General features: G+C 42.0%; 1 protein-coding gene across 3 annotated transcripts in view; it reads right to left on the minus strand.

The window, feature by feature from the left end:
• Window positions 1–17,370, minus strand: part of LOC122807251 (uncharacterized protein ZSWIM9-like) — a 234,960-nt gene that overhangs the window by 77,806 nt on the left and 139,784 nt on the right. The gene's annotated exons all lie outside the window — the stretch shown is intronic.

Consider the following 17,370-nt stretch of genomic DNA (forward strand, 5'->3'; position numbering starts at 1 on the left):
TCTGCTGGTTGATGTGGTGTCACCCACTTTGACAGTGTGTGACCAGATCTTAAGCCAGTTAGCAACCCATCTTACAAAAAAGGGGTTTACATGCAGTCTGCTAAGTTTATCAGTAATGCCAGAGTGTGGGGTTGTGTCAAAGGCCTTTGCCAAGTCGAGGTATGCTGTGTGCACTGATTTGCCATTGTCAATGACCCTGGTAACATCTTCAAAGAAATCCACTAGGTTTAACAGGCAGGATCTGCCCCTGACAATGCCGAATTGGGTTGGAACCAGGTTTTGGAGGTCGCCTATGTCTTTATTTATCAGGTCCACAATGATACATTTCATGGCTTTAAAGATGGGGGGGAGATTTGGAGGGGATAAGGGAGTGAATTTTTTGCCAAATCTGTCTGCTAGCAGGTATGCTATCTGTGTGATCAGTGTGTGAGATACCATTAGTTATTAGTTTGGCACATGCTTGGGTCCTACCTTTTACGCTACATACGTAACTGTAAAAGGCCTTATGATTACCCTTGGCTGTGACTGCTAAGTTTTTCTCAAAGTTACCCTTAGAGGATTTGACATGTTGTCTTATTTGCCTGTTGAGGCTGAGGAGGGTGCTTTTGGGGCCTTGCCTTAGTCTTCTTAGACAGCAACTTTTTGCTTTTGTTGTAAAGTTTGTTGGTTCTGGATGTCCACCAGGGCTTTTTTTTTTTTTCTTTGGGCTCTGGCTTTGACTTTCTCTGGAACCGCACAGTCTGTACACTTATACACGTGACTGTACACGACTTTAGTGTAAGCTTTGGTGTAGTTGCCACTTTCAGCTGGGGGTGGGGCTTGAAATGCATTTATACCTGCCTCTAGGAGGGTATAGTTTGCTTTGGTGATGTTTTTTAGTCTGACTTCAACCTCTGAGAGTTCTGGCATTAGTGCCAGTTCAAAGGAACTTATTTGTGGTCAGACATAACTGAGTGTTCGACAGTTGCAGTGGTGCATCTGTTTGTCATGTTACTGAGGACCAGATCTAGTATGTTTATTCCTCTTGATGGGGTTTGAACAATCTGGTCCAGGGCATTTGAGTTAATAAAGTCAAGGAACTTTTGCACTAATGAGTTAGGACTAGAGTAGTTTCCCAGTTGATGGTGGGATAACTGAAATCCTCCACAGCCAGAGAGTGTTTGGCAATATCTGGATCGACTCCAGTTTGATCAAGTAGGCCTCATGTGCATCATGATCCATGGAGTGGGATCTATAACTAGCTATGACTTGAATGGGGTCTTTACCCCCACAGTAATCTGAACATGGATTAACTCCATGCAGTTGTCCAGTCTTACTAGTCGGGAGATGAATTTATCTCAAATATAGATGGAAACACCGCCTGCTTTGGTTCTCACACATTTGTTTTGTGGTCTGATGGTGTGGAATGCATTGTAGCTTTGCAAGACTGGGCTACTCTCTGAGGCCTTGAACTAGTGTTTTTGTGACTGCACACACGTCTACATCCTCCAGTGACAGAAGTGCTTTTAAGAACTGTTCAGTTTTCTATGTTTTTTAGGACTGTCATTTGGCATTTCTGTCAGGTGAAGCAGAGTGGTTTCTTTTCTGCTGTTTTAAGTGTAAACGGTCTATTAACATTTACTCTAATTTTTATGGTTAGCAATTTTATATTTTTAGGGGCTGGGGCAAATGTATTTTGTGCTTGTCACCATGTATGTTTGGTGAAAACACTGCTTTTGGCTACTTAACTTTTACTGGCTATTGCTGACATTTATAGTGGCATTTCAGGCTTCTTTTTCTTATCCATGGAGCAGTTTACTGATTCTTTTGTTCTTCCTTTCTCAGGTCACACAAAATCATGGCAGTGTTTGTCTCTTTAGCAGGCTGCTTCTTTGCCTCAGCCACAGATGGATGACCCTGCAGTGGCAATTTCAGGTTTCTCCAACTGCTACATCATCTTCCTTGGATTCCTCTGGTGTAGTCTCTTCAGCCATCATGAACTGGAAGGGGGGGGGGGGGTAGACATGTCCTTTGCAGCTTTTGGCCCGTCATCTATGGTTACAGGACAGCAGAAGGGCATTTGTAACACTAGTGTATGAAAAAAAATAAAAACCTTCATTTGAAGCAGATACAAAATATAATGTGAGCTGACGCAAGTGTATGGACTTGGATAAAATGACTATTTATTGTCAAGGATGCTCTTTGGTTGGTTCTTGACTAGGTATTATTTCACTAATTGGAGTTTAGCTTTTTTTCAGTAAAATTCTACATGCAGGGATGCCTTTCTGCTTTGCTGATGCACTCCTCAATGTAAGATACCAATTACATAAGCATCATCCTGAAGTCACCATATATTTTTTTGTTAGCCAAACACTTCCATTGCCAGAGCTGTCTATAGGTCCAGCATAACAAGAACTGCCAAAAATGAAAGAGATTCAGCACTAGCCCCTCAACATCCAAGGTGAGTAAATTTCCATGTCGCAAATGCAGTGAAGGGCTTTCCATATGGGTCTGTCTTGCAGCCTCATACATATGCCAGATCATCATCCCAAAGTTAAAAACATGACCACCAGGTGCAGGTCTGAATCCCCTCAAGTCCAGTATATAAATCCACCCCAAACTTCTGACATTTTGATGTTTCAAGAAATATTGCAGTTGTCTGTGTAGATATAATGAATGAGGAATTATTTATTTGTTTTAGTGATAAGGGAAGAAACAGTGAGTTGGACAGTTTGGATGAGGGAGAACTTAAGTCACTGGGGGACCAGATCTAAAACCGACTTTGTCCTTGGGGAAGATTAAGAAGAGCATTCTGCATGCGAGTGCCTCTAGTTCTGAAATTCTACTGGCTGACATGAATGTCATTAACAAAGCAATTCTTCATGTTAGGTGCTTGATGAGGGCTGGGGAAGCTTCAAAAAGGGGGCTGTGTTAGCCTTTGATGTATAAAGTTTGAAACCCACTGAGGAACAATAGCTTTTCTGGGTTATCTCAGATGAAGGACTCCCTTGAGTAAATGTTTAACAGTCTGCAGGGATAATGGGACTGGGTACTACAGGCATGAAGAATGCTTAATTGGCTGACGAGTGCAGTCTCAGTAGGTAAGAGAATCACTTTTGGTGCACAAGGCTATGGGTTCTATTCCCACACCAAATAGCTGGATTAAATGTTTTCAAATACTGACGCCGCAATGCAGCATTAGGGGGTGCTACACTCAATTCTGCCCTCCTTTGGATGAGATGTTAAACAGAGACCTCATGCCTGAGTTAGCGAAAATCAAGTGGATGTAAACGATCTCACAGCACTTACAGAAAAGAGTAGGGTGCTTTATTAACATCTACTTTCAACTGATGTTAAAGATGGCCACACACTGAGTAACAAGCTCACTTTCAACTCTCCCAGTGTGAAAACAGAAACTCAAGAGAATGTAAATTGTTTTTTCTTGATTCATTTTAGTTACTGCCTAGTACATACACTGCCTGAATGCCAGTGAAGAAGAAATTCAGAGAACATGAAAGAAAAATAAACCACAAACTGTGAACAGGAAACACTGCCTGGGAAGAATCCTGCAGCTGTTCAGCAAAAGGCAGTTCAAGTTCCAGCTTTGGTGCATGACGACTTCCAGTAATCTAGAGGAAAAAAAAAAGTCAAACATGCTCAAAGCTGATTAAAATAAATGAAACTCTGAAGGAGTATATCAACTCAAATAAAAAAAAAGGCTGGAAAAAATGGAAGGAGCTTTAAACAGATATTCAGATGAACTGATAAAACTGCAAAAATCAGACGGTGAAATGAAGAAAAGGTGGCATGAGTATGACACTGCTCAGGAAGAGAGGTTTCAAAAATGGTAGAATTACAGGACAGAGCACGTAGGGAAAACCTGAGAATTTCTGCCATACCAGAGAAACTGGAAGAACAGACTATTAATTTTATGATAGCACAAATAAGCGACTAGACTGGTATTCCACAGGAAGAGTTGTTAACTGAAAGTACACATCATGTACATGCTTCCAAACCTGTCCATGAGAAAGCAGCCAGGAACTGTAATAGTAAAGATGCAGTCCTACTAGAAGAAAGAGTTGACTCTGACAAACTGTGGCAAAAGGACGACGTACTAAAAGTTGAGGAGAATAGAGCAAGGCAAATGATTATTCACTGTACACCAGGCAGAAGTTGGGAGATGGAGATTAACAGAAAGAAAACCAGCACCTAGAAATTAATGAATAAATGTGGGATTACAAAGCATCAAATCACAATTGTGAAATACTGCTGAACAATAAAATCTGGAAATATCAGACTTTTCTGACACTGTTAAACTTGTAGGGGACTCCAAAGCAAATACCCTAATTTGTGTCATTAATGTTTGGAAGAACATTAAGGAGAGGGAAGAGGGAAAGTAACCAAGTAAAACAATTACTATTGTTAACAGTATTTTACAAAACACAACATACAACATGTGATATAGTCAAGCATTTTCAGTTATTTTTATGGGGCTACTAAAGTAAACAGGTGTCCTTTTTTCTTCTCCTTTCTTTCTTCTTGTTTAGTTTTTAAGAAATGTAGGTAATGCAATGTAAAAGAAGAAAACCTAGGCAAAAGTATATTTAAGATAACAGGTTGTAATCTTGGGTTGTTGAAGTGAGGGACGGTTGTAAAAGTATACAAACCATGATGTAACTAACCATAGGCAAAACTGCTCTACAAATTGTAGCATGCTACAGGCCACCCTCTCAAACTCAGGAACCCCACACAGCCTTCCTGAAGACACTGGAGGGTATAAATGTATCTCCAAACACCATCACATTGGGTGACTTCAACTACCCGAATATAGACTGGGAACATTACTCAAGCCCTAACTTTCTAGCCAAACGGTTCCTGGAGTTCATAAATTCAAATGCCATGGAACAGCTAGTCACTGTTCCCACGAGAGGAGAAAATATACTAGATCTCATTATCACAAACATGGGGCCAAAATGCTCCACACCGGAAGTATATCCCTCATTGGTGAGATCTGATCATAAACTAATCTCACTGGAAATCCACATCCCGCCCCCATCCCAAAAAAAAAGACCATAGTGAAGAACTTCTCAAAAGCAAACTTCACACTACTCAAGACTGGTGTGGTATCCTTCAAGGCCCCCGAGCCAGTGGAAACCACAACCCAAGCTGCGGAAGCCCTTACAAATGCCTTCTATGAACACCTCCAGGACTGCATGGATCAGGCAATCCCAAATAAAATCAAGACTCTTTCCACAAAGGGCAAACGTCCAGTCTGGTGGACCCCAGCCATTAACAAACTTTACAATAAGAGGAGAAAGCTATTACATGATAGAACAAAATCCATAAAAGGGAAGTCAGCCCTGATCATTATTAGTAAAAAAATACGAGCACTCATAAAATCAACTAAGGCCAATTTTGAGAGAAAAATTGCCATGAATTCAAAGGACAATCATAAGGCCTTTTTCAGCTATGTTAGGAACCTGGGTGGAAACTCCCAGATATGCTCAGAATTAGTCCAAAATGATACAAAAATCACTGAACCCACAGACATTGCCAACATACTGGCAGACAGGTTCAGTGCAAACTTCACCCCTCTCCCTAAAGGAGAGATAACTATCCCAGCGGAGTGTAGCCTCCCAGACATCTCAAATGCGCAGGTGAAAGCTGCTCCCCCTAAAGCTAAAAACACAGCATCAATGGGACCGGATGGTGTCCCCGGCTGTGTGCTACACGAGCCAAATGAGGAATTAAACCCACACATAAGGCAGCTGTTTAATCTCAGCCTTACCACAGGATACGTGCCCAAGGAGTGGCGTACGGCAACTGTGGTCCCACTCCACAAAGGCGGTGACTCTACGGACCCTGGTAATTACCGCCCCATAAGCTTAACAAGTCTAGTCTGCAAAGCTGTGGAGAGGATCATAATGGAGCTCATAAACAAAGATATAGGGGACTTGCAGACATTGGACTCGACCCAGTTTGGCTTCGTCAAGGGCAGATCATGCCTTTTGAACTTGGTCGACTTCTTCGAAACAGTCACCAAGGCCATTGATAAGGGAAAGGCAGTCCATACAGCCTACCTTGACCTTGCAAAGGCTTTCGACACAATACACCACTCGGGTATTGTAGAAAAACTTACCAGCTTAAATGTAAACCCATATGTCACAAGATGGGTTGCAAACTGGCTTAAGGACAGAACCCACAGGGTTAGAGTTGCTGGCGCTATGTCAGACTCCAAGCCGGTCACAAGTGGTGTCCCACAGGGCTCGGTCCTTGGCCCCCTATTGTTCGGCATCTACTTCTCAGAAGTACAGGCCAACATGGGAGAACTTTGGCTGACAAAGTTTGCAGACGACAGCAAACTGGGCGCCATAGTTGAAAGTGCATCGGACACGGATATCCTTCAGAAGGGACTCAGGGAAACAGATAGCTGGTGTCAGAGCCATGGCCTGAAGTTAAACGCCAAAAAATGTATAGTCATACCCTTCGGGAAAAACAAGGTAACCCCAAGCTACCATATAGGCGGCAATCCACTAAGCACAGAAGAGGTTATCAGGGACCTGGGGACCCAGGTTGACAGTGGCCTTTCTTTTGACACTCACGTTGCTAAAGTGGTTAGAAAGACCTTCTACATTGCCCACCTGATCATGAAGGGATTCACATCCAGATCTAGTGAGGTCATTGTTCCCCTGTACTCTTCACTTATCAGACCAATGATCGAGTACAATGCCCCATTCGGGATGCATCTCACCCGACATCTGCAGCAATTGGAGAGACCCCAAAAGGTCCTCACCAAAAGGATAAAGGGACTCCAAAATCTGTCATATGCTGCCAGATTGAAGAAACTCCAGCTCTATTCAGTCACATACCGTCTGCTCAGAGGTGACATGTGCCTGACATACAAGGCCATGTCCAACCCAGAATTAATGGACATGCTCCACCTCAAAAAATCCAACTCCACCAAAACCACTAGAGCAAGCGACTTAAACCTTAGCACGGATATAAATAGGACGTGCTGGAGGGATAGATTTATCACTCAGAGACTCCCTATGCTGTGGAATAAAATCCCGGTCCATGTGAGGCAGAGCACCTCGTTGGCTCTGTTCAAGAGAAATCTTGACCTGTGGATGGGAGATCGTAGGTTTACCCCGGGAATCATCTCTGTGTCACTGCTGGACAGAGGCACAACAAACTAATGGGCACAGTATTTTTTCATATAAGGGGTGGCGTAAGCCACAAAACTTTGGGCTAGGCTTATAAATGCCTTAGGGCAGATAGCCTAGTATAAACCTATGAACCTAACCTATGATATAAATAAAACTGATATGATTTTTTTCTTATTTTTTCATAGGGGAATGGCTGGATAAAGGCCCTTGGCTTGATATAACAAGTTTTATGGGAAGCAAGTAAATAAAACACCAGTGTTTTCCTTCAGCAATATGAGAAGCCTTTAGCTGAAGGCAGCTGTGCACCTGGTTCTCATATTTCTATGGAGACAAACTGATACGAAGGCAATAAAAACAGAATACTTTCTTCATTCATGGCGCAGAGAGTTTTTTTTTCCTGAAAGTAATCAAGCTGTTTCTACTTCTGGGATTCAAGTTGTTTAATACATTTGGGGCTGGAACAAAGATAAGATGAAAACAGCACACAGTGCGAGTAGAAGGACAGGTTTTATCACACGTCTTAACATGGATAACCTTAATTATAGGTCAATTAAAGCCTGTGAGTGTGGCTTCAGTCTGGGACAACTGTTCCTATAAGGAGGGGCAAACTTCATTATTTGAAAATGTGAACAGTTTTGTGTGTTTGTATGGGTCTATATTAGAAGATATAATGTTTAGGTGATTGAACTCCTAAACATCGAACTTGTAAATTGAAAGCAAAAAACAATGAACAGCCAATTTAACAGAGGGAAAGATTTCCCTTGGCCGTTCGCCAGATTTTGCCGTTTTGTCTAGTGTAGAGCGATCTCAGAGTTGGTATTATTTGTGTGTGTGTATAAAGTTTTTTTTATTTTTGTGGACAACTGACATGTTTCCCTGTGCCGTTCAACGTTTGTAGGTTCAATATTATAAATTCGATGTTTAGGTGTTCGATCACCTAAACATTTGATCTTGTAATATAGACCCATTTGTATTAAGTTAACAGGTTATGGAGGTGTTCTGGGGGTGTGTTAGTATTTTTTGTTTGATGGTTTTCATTAAAACAAAATGTCTTACAAGATGTCACAAGTTCAAATAGCTATGACAAGAAACAACTGTATACAAGTTCAACCTGCCAAACATTAGCACAAACATATAATAGAAAAACCAGAACTAGACATTTAAAAGCTGTTCTATATAAGTGTGAATAACTTATTGTAATGGAAACACTTTCCATATTATATTTGAACGTGAATGGTCTCACAGGTATACACAAAACAGAAAGAGTTGTGAACTATATTAAGAAATGCAGTGTGCAAACAGCTATGGTACAGGTTACTGTGGTTTCTTTTTTAGCACAAAATTTTGTTTAGGCTACACATGTAGTTCTAAACGAAAATAAAGTTTACTCTGACTTTGAGTGTAAAAACTGTTATGCTACAGGAGACGCATTCAGAAAGAAATGAGCATGTGAATTTGATAAAGAAAGAATTTCAGGATGGTTATTCAGCAGAATATCTGGGACAAAGGAAAAGGGAGTACTTTCATTTTAATTGCTAGAGAAAAAGATAATGGTAGATATGTAGTAATACTGATCTACTAACAATGAAGGAGGATTACTTTAGCACGTGTTTAATTAAAACTTCTAACTCCGAGTTTAAGAAATTTCTGGGAGAGAGAATCAACTTTCAGCAGAAATGTTACTTACAGGTAGAGTGTGGAACTTGATTTGTAACAGTGAGGATGTATCTGGGGGGGCCTAAAAGGGAAAATTTATGTATTTGTCATTTAACTGGGTTAGTCCAACTGAGCCAGTTGCCCGTTTTCAGTGGACACCTGAGGAGAAAAGCACCAGACAATTACAAAGTTACATAAAGAAAAACATCTGACAATGAAGTTGCACGCAAACAATACAATAATGTGCTTTACATGAGAACATTAGAAATTTACAAAAGGCCTGAGAATCAAGTTTACATAAACATTACAATAATGTGTATAACATGCAGCACAAAATTTAGATTTTTTTTTTTAAGCAACAAAAAGAGAAAGAGATGCCAATGAGATAAGATACTTGCAATAGGTGGGTATTAAAAGTGTGAGAGGTAGTAACGTGGGATTTAAGTGGGATCATTGCAGTGACAGGTGTTGACATTTAGGAGAAACGTTTTAAGTTTATATTTAAAGAGATTTATGTTAAAAATGATTTGGATGTTAAGGGGGAGTTTGTTCGATGCATGGGAAATACTATTAAGAAGTTTACCAATGTTTCTGTTTGGTTTATAGGTGTCCAGAAGGAGCTGGTCAGAGCTGTGGACAGTTATGTGAGGAGTATAATGTGATATTAGTGAAGATAGAGCAGGACAAGAAAGGGGTTTTAAGAAGAGAGTACGAGTCATTTGCAGCTGGGAGTGAAGCAGGTGCTGGGGGAAGTCAAGCCACTGGAGTTGTTTTAGTGCAAGGCAGTGATGACTGACAGAGTTTAGCCAAAAGGGTAGATTGTTGATGTGAAAAGATGGTGGAAGCATACAGCAGACATGTAAGGAGGAAGGCCTGAGTTAGTTTCTGCCTAGAGTCAGGGGCTAGGTATTTTTTATGTCTGTAGAGTAGGCAGAGTTTTTGGTCTGTCTTTTTAATACAGTATTGAATATGGGTATCAAATTTTAATTGGTCATCGATAATACCACCAAGTAGTTCAGTATGGGGGTCAGGTTGTATGATGGTATTGTCGAGAGAAGAAATGGTGAAAGATGATTTAAGGTTAGAGAGGGGTTTTGGAAAAAAAATGAGTAGTAGCTTTGTTTTTTGGGGGTTTAGAATTAGTTTGTTGTTGGCTAGCCATTTTTCTACAGAAAGGAAGCTATGTTGAGTAGTACAGACGAGGTTAGAGAAACTGTCAGAACAGGTAATACAGGTAATAAGGGTACAGTCATCCGCATATTGCATCAGGGAGGATGCTGTACAGGAAGTATGCAGTTGGTTTGTGAAAATATTAAGAGAGTAAAGGGCCAAGAATCGAGCCTTGACACACCCCAGTTTCAATTGGTAAGTAAGGGAACCAGGTAGCCTGTTGTTGCCTATTACTGAGAGAGCACAATATAACAAAAGAGGGTAGATTTTGGAAAAAATATGAAAATATCTGGTATGGGAGATCTGAAGTCAGTAGCGGGAGGTCAGAGAGAATTTATAGATTATTCCTCAAGGTACAAAAACTTGGTTAGGCTAGACAGAAATTATATTTCACAGGCACATGTGCATTTATGCGCATTTAATTTAAAGTTTTGATACACATCCAGTAACTACTTCAGATCACATGACAATAATAACTAAACTAAAAATGTATGGTAATGAAATAAAAATGAGATACTGGCACTTTCCCACCTATCTGTTAAACAGAGAGGAATTTAAGGAATGGGTAGTGGAAATTATTCGTGAGTTAAGGCTGACAAATTTCTGCAGCAAATATAGCTGGGAAGTGGGATAAAATGAAACTGGAGTTTAAAAATAGGGTAGAAATAAAAGAAAGACAGGATTAAGAAGTAACAAGAGTTATTTAGAGGGAATGACAAAGATTAAAGTACTGTAGAATAAGGGGAATCTAGCAGAAAAAAGAAGAGGTGCAACTGCAGAATGCTAAAGAAAAAATAAGGGACTACCTGGATAACGTGCGAGTTTAGAAACATTGCTTTTAAGCAACTGTTGACTCCAGAGCACAAAAGCTTTAGCACAATGGCTCAGGCAACAAAAGTAGAAAGGATTGTTACCAAACTTAGGGAGCCTATAACAAGGAAATAACCAGAAATCCTACAGTGATATTAGGAATATTTCGGAAATGTTAGGAAAATCTGTACAAAATTTGGAAATCAAGAAAAAAGACAAATGGAAATACCTAAGAAAAATTTGGAAATCAAGCAAAAGTACAAACAGAAATATATATGGAAGAATTAAATGTACCACTGGTGGAGGCAGATGAGGCTCAATTATTAACAGTTAGGATATGAAGAGATGACATAAAAATGATGATGCATACCCAATCTACAGGTAAGTCTCCAGGAAAAGATGGTACTCCTGTAGAAGTCTGGAAGCCAGCAGGGAATAAAGTGTTAAAGATCTGGAAGGTTTTCTTTAACAATATTTTAAAAGAACGGGAAGCACCACATCTTGGCAGAAAGCTGTGGTGGCTGTAATATCTAAAGATGGAAAAGACTCCTCATACCCAGCTTTATATACGCCCATTTTGATTCTAAACCATAATTATGAAGTGTTATATATATAATGGTTAAAAGAACAGCAAAGGTGTTGCCAAAATTGATATATAGATCAACGAGGTTTTGTGGAGGAGAGGCAAACTTTTGACAACATTAATATAACTATTATGAATCAGAGGGAAGCAGAAAAGAAGAATGTAAAAATATACCACTGTTGGTGGGCCCTGATGCAGAGATGCAGAGAAAGCATTTAACAAAGTAAGCTTGGATTTTAAAAGTAGGGCAATGGAAACATTTGCATCCCCTGACACTACAATAAGGTTGATTAGGAATATATATGAGGGATAAGAGGCGAAAATGAAAGCATGGGGGTTACTCTATGATAAGCTCTGTCTGAATAGAGGAACCAGGCAGAGATGTTGTCTTTCCCCTTTGTTATTTGCTTTATATTTAAATCCAACGGCAAAAAAATAAGGGACTTAGAAATTCAGAGTAATCAAGAAAAATTGGCTTTATTTGAAGATATCATTTTGTATCTGATAAAATCAGAAAAGGACATTTCAGTGTTGTGGAACATCCTGAAAGAGTTTCTAGTCTTTTCAAGATACAAACTTAACGAAGATAAAAGAAAGCCAATAGCTGTAAACTATCTACCCACACAGGAATTGGTTCAGCAATACTCATTTATGGGGACATTATAAAAGGAAGTACTTAGGATGTATGGGTTAAATTGGATTCTGTTATGGCAGGTAACTATGTGGGAAGAGATTAAACAAAAGATAATACAAAAATTGAGAAACTGGAAACTCTGTTTATCGATATGGACAACATACAAGCAGTAATTTTTTTCTTTTAGTTTTATACATAGGTTAGGCATATTTTTTATCAACCAGATGGGAAGTTGTGGATAGCAACTAATAAAGTGTTAAAGGGACTTTATCTGGGAGGGAAGAGGGCAAGAGTCAAGTAGGATAAGTTGATCCTTCCAATAGAACAAGGTGGCTTGGGATTACCTGATTTAAAAAGATATTTCAGAGTTACACAGTTAAGGCTCCTATACATACCACAAGCAGAAAGCTACAACTCAAATTGGAAAGTAATGATGATGAGATGGAGGAACCACACGAAACAAAGAGACTGTGATTTTTGTTACAGGTCTTTAGGGAGAACAATAGCCATACAGAATATTATATTCATAAAGTAGCAGAAAGTATACACTGGAATGGAGAAAGGTGATTTTCCTGATAGGGATTACTGCAATTAGGGGTACAGAGAATAGGCAAGAGGGGGGCTGCAATTTACTGGAGAAAACTGGCAAAGGATCTAAGGTACTGTGAGCAAATAGAGAGGGAAAGGTACTAAAATGGGAAGAAGTTAAGATTGTAGGCTAGATACTGCCTTCCTTATCAAGGATTGATATTAGAGTATAGGGAAAGGGTGATCCTAAGTGAAAGACCAGCACTGGTACAGAACAGAACCTGATGCTAAAATTAGAAGTTATGTCCTTACCATAAACGTTCCATGTGGAGTGTTCATCTCGCCTTTGTTCTTACACCTGGGTTCGGAGCCGATCCTCGGCTCCGTGTCGGCCGCTTGCAAGCTCTGCATCGAGAAGAAGCTCGAGACTAACCTAACTCCCACAATCCCCCTCTGCCTTTACCTCAGATCTAGTTTGCAAGCAAACCAGGAGTCAGAGAGAGAGCATATTCATGCAAAAAACAAACATACTGTACAAGCACTTATCCATATATATATATATATATATATATATACAAGATATACATATATATACAACCACTGCAAAGCAGAAGCCAAATAATCCAGACCAGGCACCAAACTGCACGTTCTTCCTGAGGGTGGGAGGGTGGGAATGTAAGAACAAAGGCGAGATGAACACTCCACATGGAACGTTATGGTAAGGACATAACTTCTAAATGTGAGAGTGTTCGATCTCGCCGTTTGTTCTTACACCTGGGTAGCGTCCCTAGCTCCATGTTCCTGAGGAACTCACGGGAGAACGTTCTTGAGCACAGTGGAACCAAAGGTTGCCCTGTCCCTAGAAACCCTGTCTACCTTGTAATGAGAAATGAACGTATGTGGTTTAGACCAAGTGGCAGCTGCACAAATAGTGTCTAATGGTAGGCGAGCTGCATGAGCCAGGGATGTAGAAACTGATCTTGTAGAGTGCCCCTTGGGTTTGCCAGGTAAAGTTTGTTATGAAGAATCATAAACGAATATAATGCAATCAGTTAGCCATTTGGAAACGGTTCGTTTAGTAACTGCTACACCTTTCCTGCTATCAGCGAAAGCTACAAAAAGCTGATCAGATTTCTTGTGATCCTTTGTTCTATCCAAGTAAAATCTAAGTTGTCTATGAACATCCAACTTGTGTAACATATACTCCAACTTATTGGAGTGATTTTTGAAAAAGGTAGGCAGTTCAATGGATTGATTAATGTTATTAATAGAGCAGACTTTGGGGAGAAAGGATGGATTAGTGCGAAGAGATACTCTGTCAGAATGAAAGATCAGATAAGGGTGTTTCATGGAAAGAGCCTGAAGCTCAGACACTCGCCTAGCGGATGTAATGGCTACCAAAAAGAGGGTCTTCCACGACAAATACTTCAAAGAACAAGAGGAGGCTGGCTCAAATGGAGGTAGCATCAACTTAGATAATAAGAGATTTAGATTCCAAGGAGATGTAGGAGTTCTAACTGGTGGTCTAATATGGAAAGATCCTTTCAAAAAGGCCTTACAAAGTCTGTGAGCCATAATAGGTGCCCCACATTCTTCCACATGAAAGTTGGAAATGGCAGCCAATTGAACCCTTAAAGTGGCTGGAGAAGCTCCTTGGTGAAACAATTCTGTCAAAAACTCCAAGATCTTGTTTAAAGGAGCTATAACAGGGTCCAAATGCTGTGTATTTGCCCAGAACACAAAACGCTTCCATTTACTAGTGTAGGTCTTTGTAGTGGAAGCTTTATGAGAAGCTACTAGTATATTCTGAACTGCAGGTGAGAGAAGATCAGACCTGGCTAAGTAGGGAAGCGGAGCAGCCAAGCTGCTAGGTGGAGTGACAAGAGCGAGGGGTGGGGAGCCCCTGACGAGTGGGTCAGTAGATCTGGTTCCGGGTCCAGCATCCAGGGTCCCCGAATGCGATGTGCCATAAGAAAGGGAAACCAAATTTGACGAGGCCAGAATGGGGCAATGAGGATTATCGTCCTTTGCAAGTTGTTGGCTTTCTGCAGAAACTTTGCAATCAGGGGAAAGGGAGGAAAAGCGTACAGGAGACCCGGGGGCCAATCGTGAACCAGCGCGTCCCTGGGGACTTCCCCTGGAGGGGGTAATAGGGCAAAGTAGCTCCTGCATTTGGCGTTCATTGGAGACGCGAAAAGATCGCAGAAAGGCTGGCCTCACTTGCGAAAAATTCTCTTCGCAACTGACTGTTTGAGGGACCACTCGTGAGGCAACAGGATTGCTCTGCTCAGCCTGTCGGCTATGACGTTGGATGACCCCGAGATATGCGTTGCGATCAGAAAGCGACCTGTGGACTCCGCCCATTGCCAGATTCTCATGGCCTCTCTGCATAGTTGATAAGACTTGGTTCCCCCTTGCTTGTTTATGTACCAGACTACGGACATGTTGTCCGTCTGTACTGTAATAGTCCCTAGAGGAAGAAGGGGAGCAAAGTGTTGCAACGCTAGAAACACTGCCCTCAACTCTAGAACATTGATGTGCAGATTGTACTCTACCTCGGTCCATTCGCCTTGGACTGTCTGTCCGTGAAAGATGCCCCCCCACCCTATCAGGGAAGCGTCCGTGGTCACCGTAGCTGTCGGCGTGGGTAGCACAAATGGTCTTCCGCTGGAAAGGTTGCAAGTTTGAAGCCACCAGGCTAGGTGTGATTTGCATGTGTTCGTGATCAGAATTTTGTGTGTCAGAGGAAGTTGTTGGAACGACCATTGTGCAAACAGTAGCCATTGCAGAACTCATGTGCAGTCTTCCCAATGGTATCGCAATGAGGGAAGCTGCCATGAGACCCAAAACCTTCAGAACCAGTTTTGCTGGGGATTTTCTGGATGACAGAAGAAGAGATATGTGGCTTTGTAGTGAGGCTATCCTTTCTGGAGGAAGCCTTAGAATTAAATGATGCGTATCCAATTCTGCTCCTATGAATAAGATATGCTGTGATGGCTGTAGTGAAGATTTTTCGAAATTTACGGAAATTCCGAGGTGAATACAAAGCTGTAGTATGTAATCCCTGGCCTGTATCAGTTGACGCTGAGTGGTGGCAGATAGGAGCCAGTCATCCAGACACGGAAACACCTGGAATCCCAGGCGTCTCAGGTGAGACGCCACCACTGCCATGCATTTGGTGAAAACCCTGGGGGCTGAGGTCAGACCAAAGGGCAGGGCTCGAAACTGAAAGTGGCTGGCTCCCAGCCGGAAGCGCAAGTGATCCCTGGACGCCCTGGCCATTTTGATGTGGTAGTACGCGTCCTTTAGATCTATTGAGCACATCCAGTCGTCCTTCTGTAAAAATGGAAGGATCGATTGAAGCGTGACCATTCGGAACTTTTCTTTCTTGACGAAGGTATTGAGGTTGCTTAGGTCCAGAATCGGCCTCCAGTCCCCTGTCTTCTTTGGAACTAATAAGAACCTTGAGTAAGTTCCGAATCCTCTTTGGTCCGCTGGGACTGGTTGGATGACTCTTTTTCTAGCAGCTTTGAAATTTCTATAGCTGCAGGATCTCGCAGATGGGGCGGCACATCTGGGAGTCTTTTCATTGGAATGGGGGGCAGTAGGAAGGGTATTCTGTAGCCTCTGGTAACAACGCTTTTTACCCAGTTGTCTGATGTAAGATTTTGCCAGGCCTGAGGGTATAAAGCTAAGCGACCCCCCGACTGCCTCCAGAGCAGGACAGTCGGGCCTCCTCTCAGGAGTGCTGGAAAGGTTTTCCAGGGGGTGTATCCCTGTCACCTTGGTTTTGCGGACCCCCTCTGCCGCCGGGGCGGCGTCTTCCTCCTCTGCCTCTAGAGGGGGCATCACCCTGTGTGCCTGGGAAAGATCCTTGGGGTTTTCGAAACCACATTTTTCCACCGCGTTGCCCTTTGGGGTACGGTCTGGATGGGGTGGAAAAACGGACTCCGACAGCAGACAGAGTCTTTCCCTCCTGTTCACACCGGGTAAGGGTCTCCTTTACTTTGGGGCCAAAGAGAGTGGCACCGTCAAATGGGGCGTTAGTAAAGGAAGACTTGAAGGCTTCCGCAAATGAACATAAGCGCATCCAGGATTGTCTACGAAGAGCAATCGCTGAAGCTGCTGCCCTACTCGATCCTTCGGCTACGTATGAGATCAGCCTCATGGACGAGTTTACAATGGATGTAAGGGTATTGAGATGTGCTTTAACTTTCTCTGAAACAGCAGCATTTGTAGTACCCTGGAGGGTATCTCCCAACTCTTTGATTAGATCCCTCTGTAGTCGTGTATCGCTTAGAAAAAGCCGCTGAACTAAAAATGCGCTTCCCGTACCTGTCCATAGTCCTAGAATCTTTGTTAGGCGGATGGACAGATGAGGAAGATTCAGACATCTCCTTTTTCGTGGCCGCTGCCACCACCATAGCGTCCACTGAACTCCCTTTGTGAGATAAGCCTTGTTTTGGGGTGCAGTAATATACTTATTAGGCTTTCTAGGGACTGGTTCCACTGTGTCAGGTGTCTCCCACGCCCTTCGAGCAATCAGCTCCATTAACTCATCGAAGGGCGGAGTGACCCAGGAGGAGGAAGGGCGAGCACCAAATGCCTTCAGCAAGACTGACTCATCCTCAGAAGGGGGGAGGGATTGCCAATCACCTCTCTGTTTTAGGATCTCCAAGATGTCAGAAAAAGAGACATCCTCTGAAGGTGACTTTGGGGACCCTTCTGACTCATCCAAGTCAGTGTCCGATGTCAATGATTCTTGTGGAGAATCTAAGTGTCTCCTCTTACGCAATCTTTTCCTAGGGACTTCTTCGGGGGGAGCATCCGAAGAAGCCTCCGAG

Source organism: Protopterus annectens, chromosome 1.part1, assembly GCF_019279795.1.
Source record: "Protopterus annectens isolate FY-2018-M chromosome 1.part1, PAN1.0, whole genome shotgun sequence".
Lineage (NCBI taxonomy): Eukaryota > Metazoa > Chordata > Ceratodontiformes > Protopteridae > Protopterus > Protopterus annectens.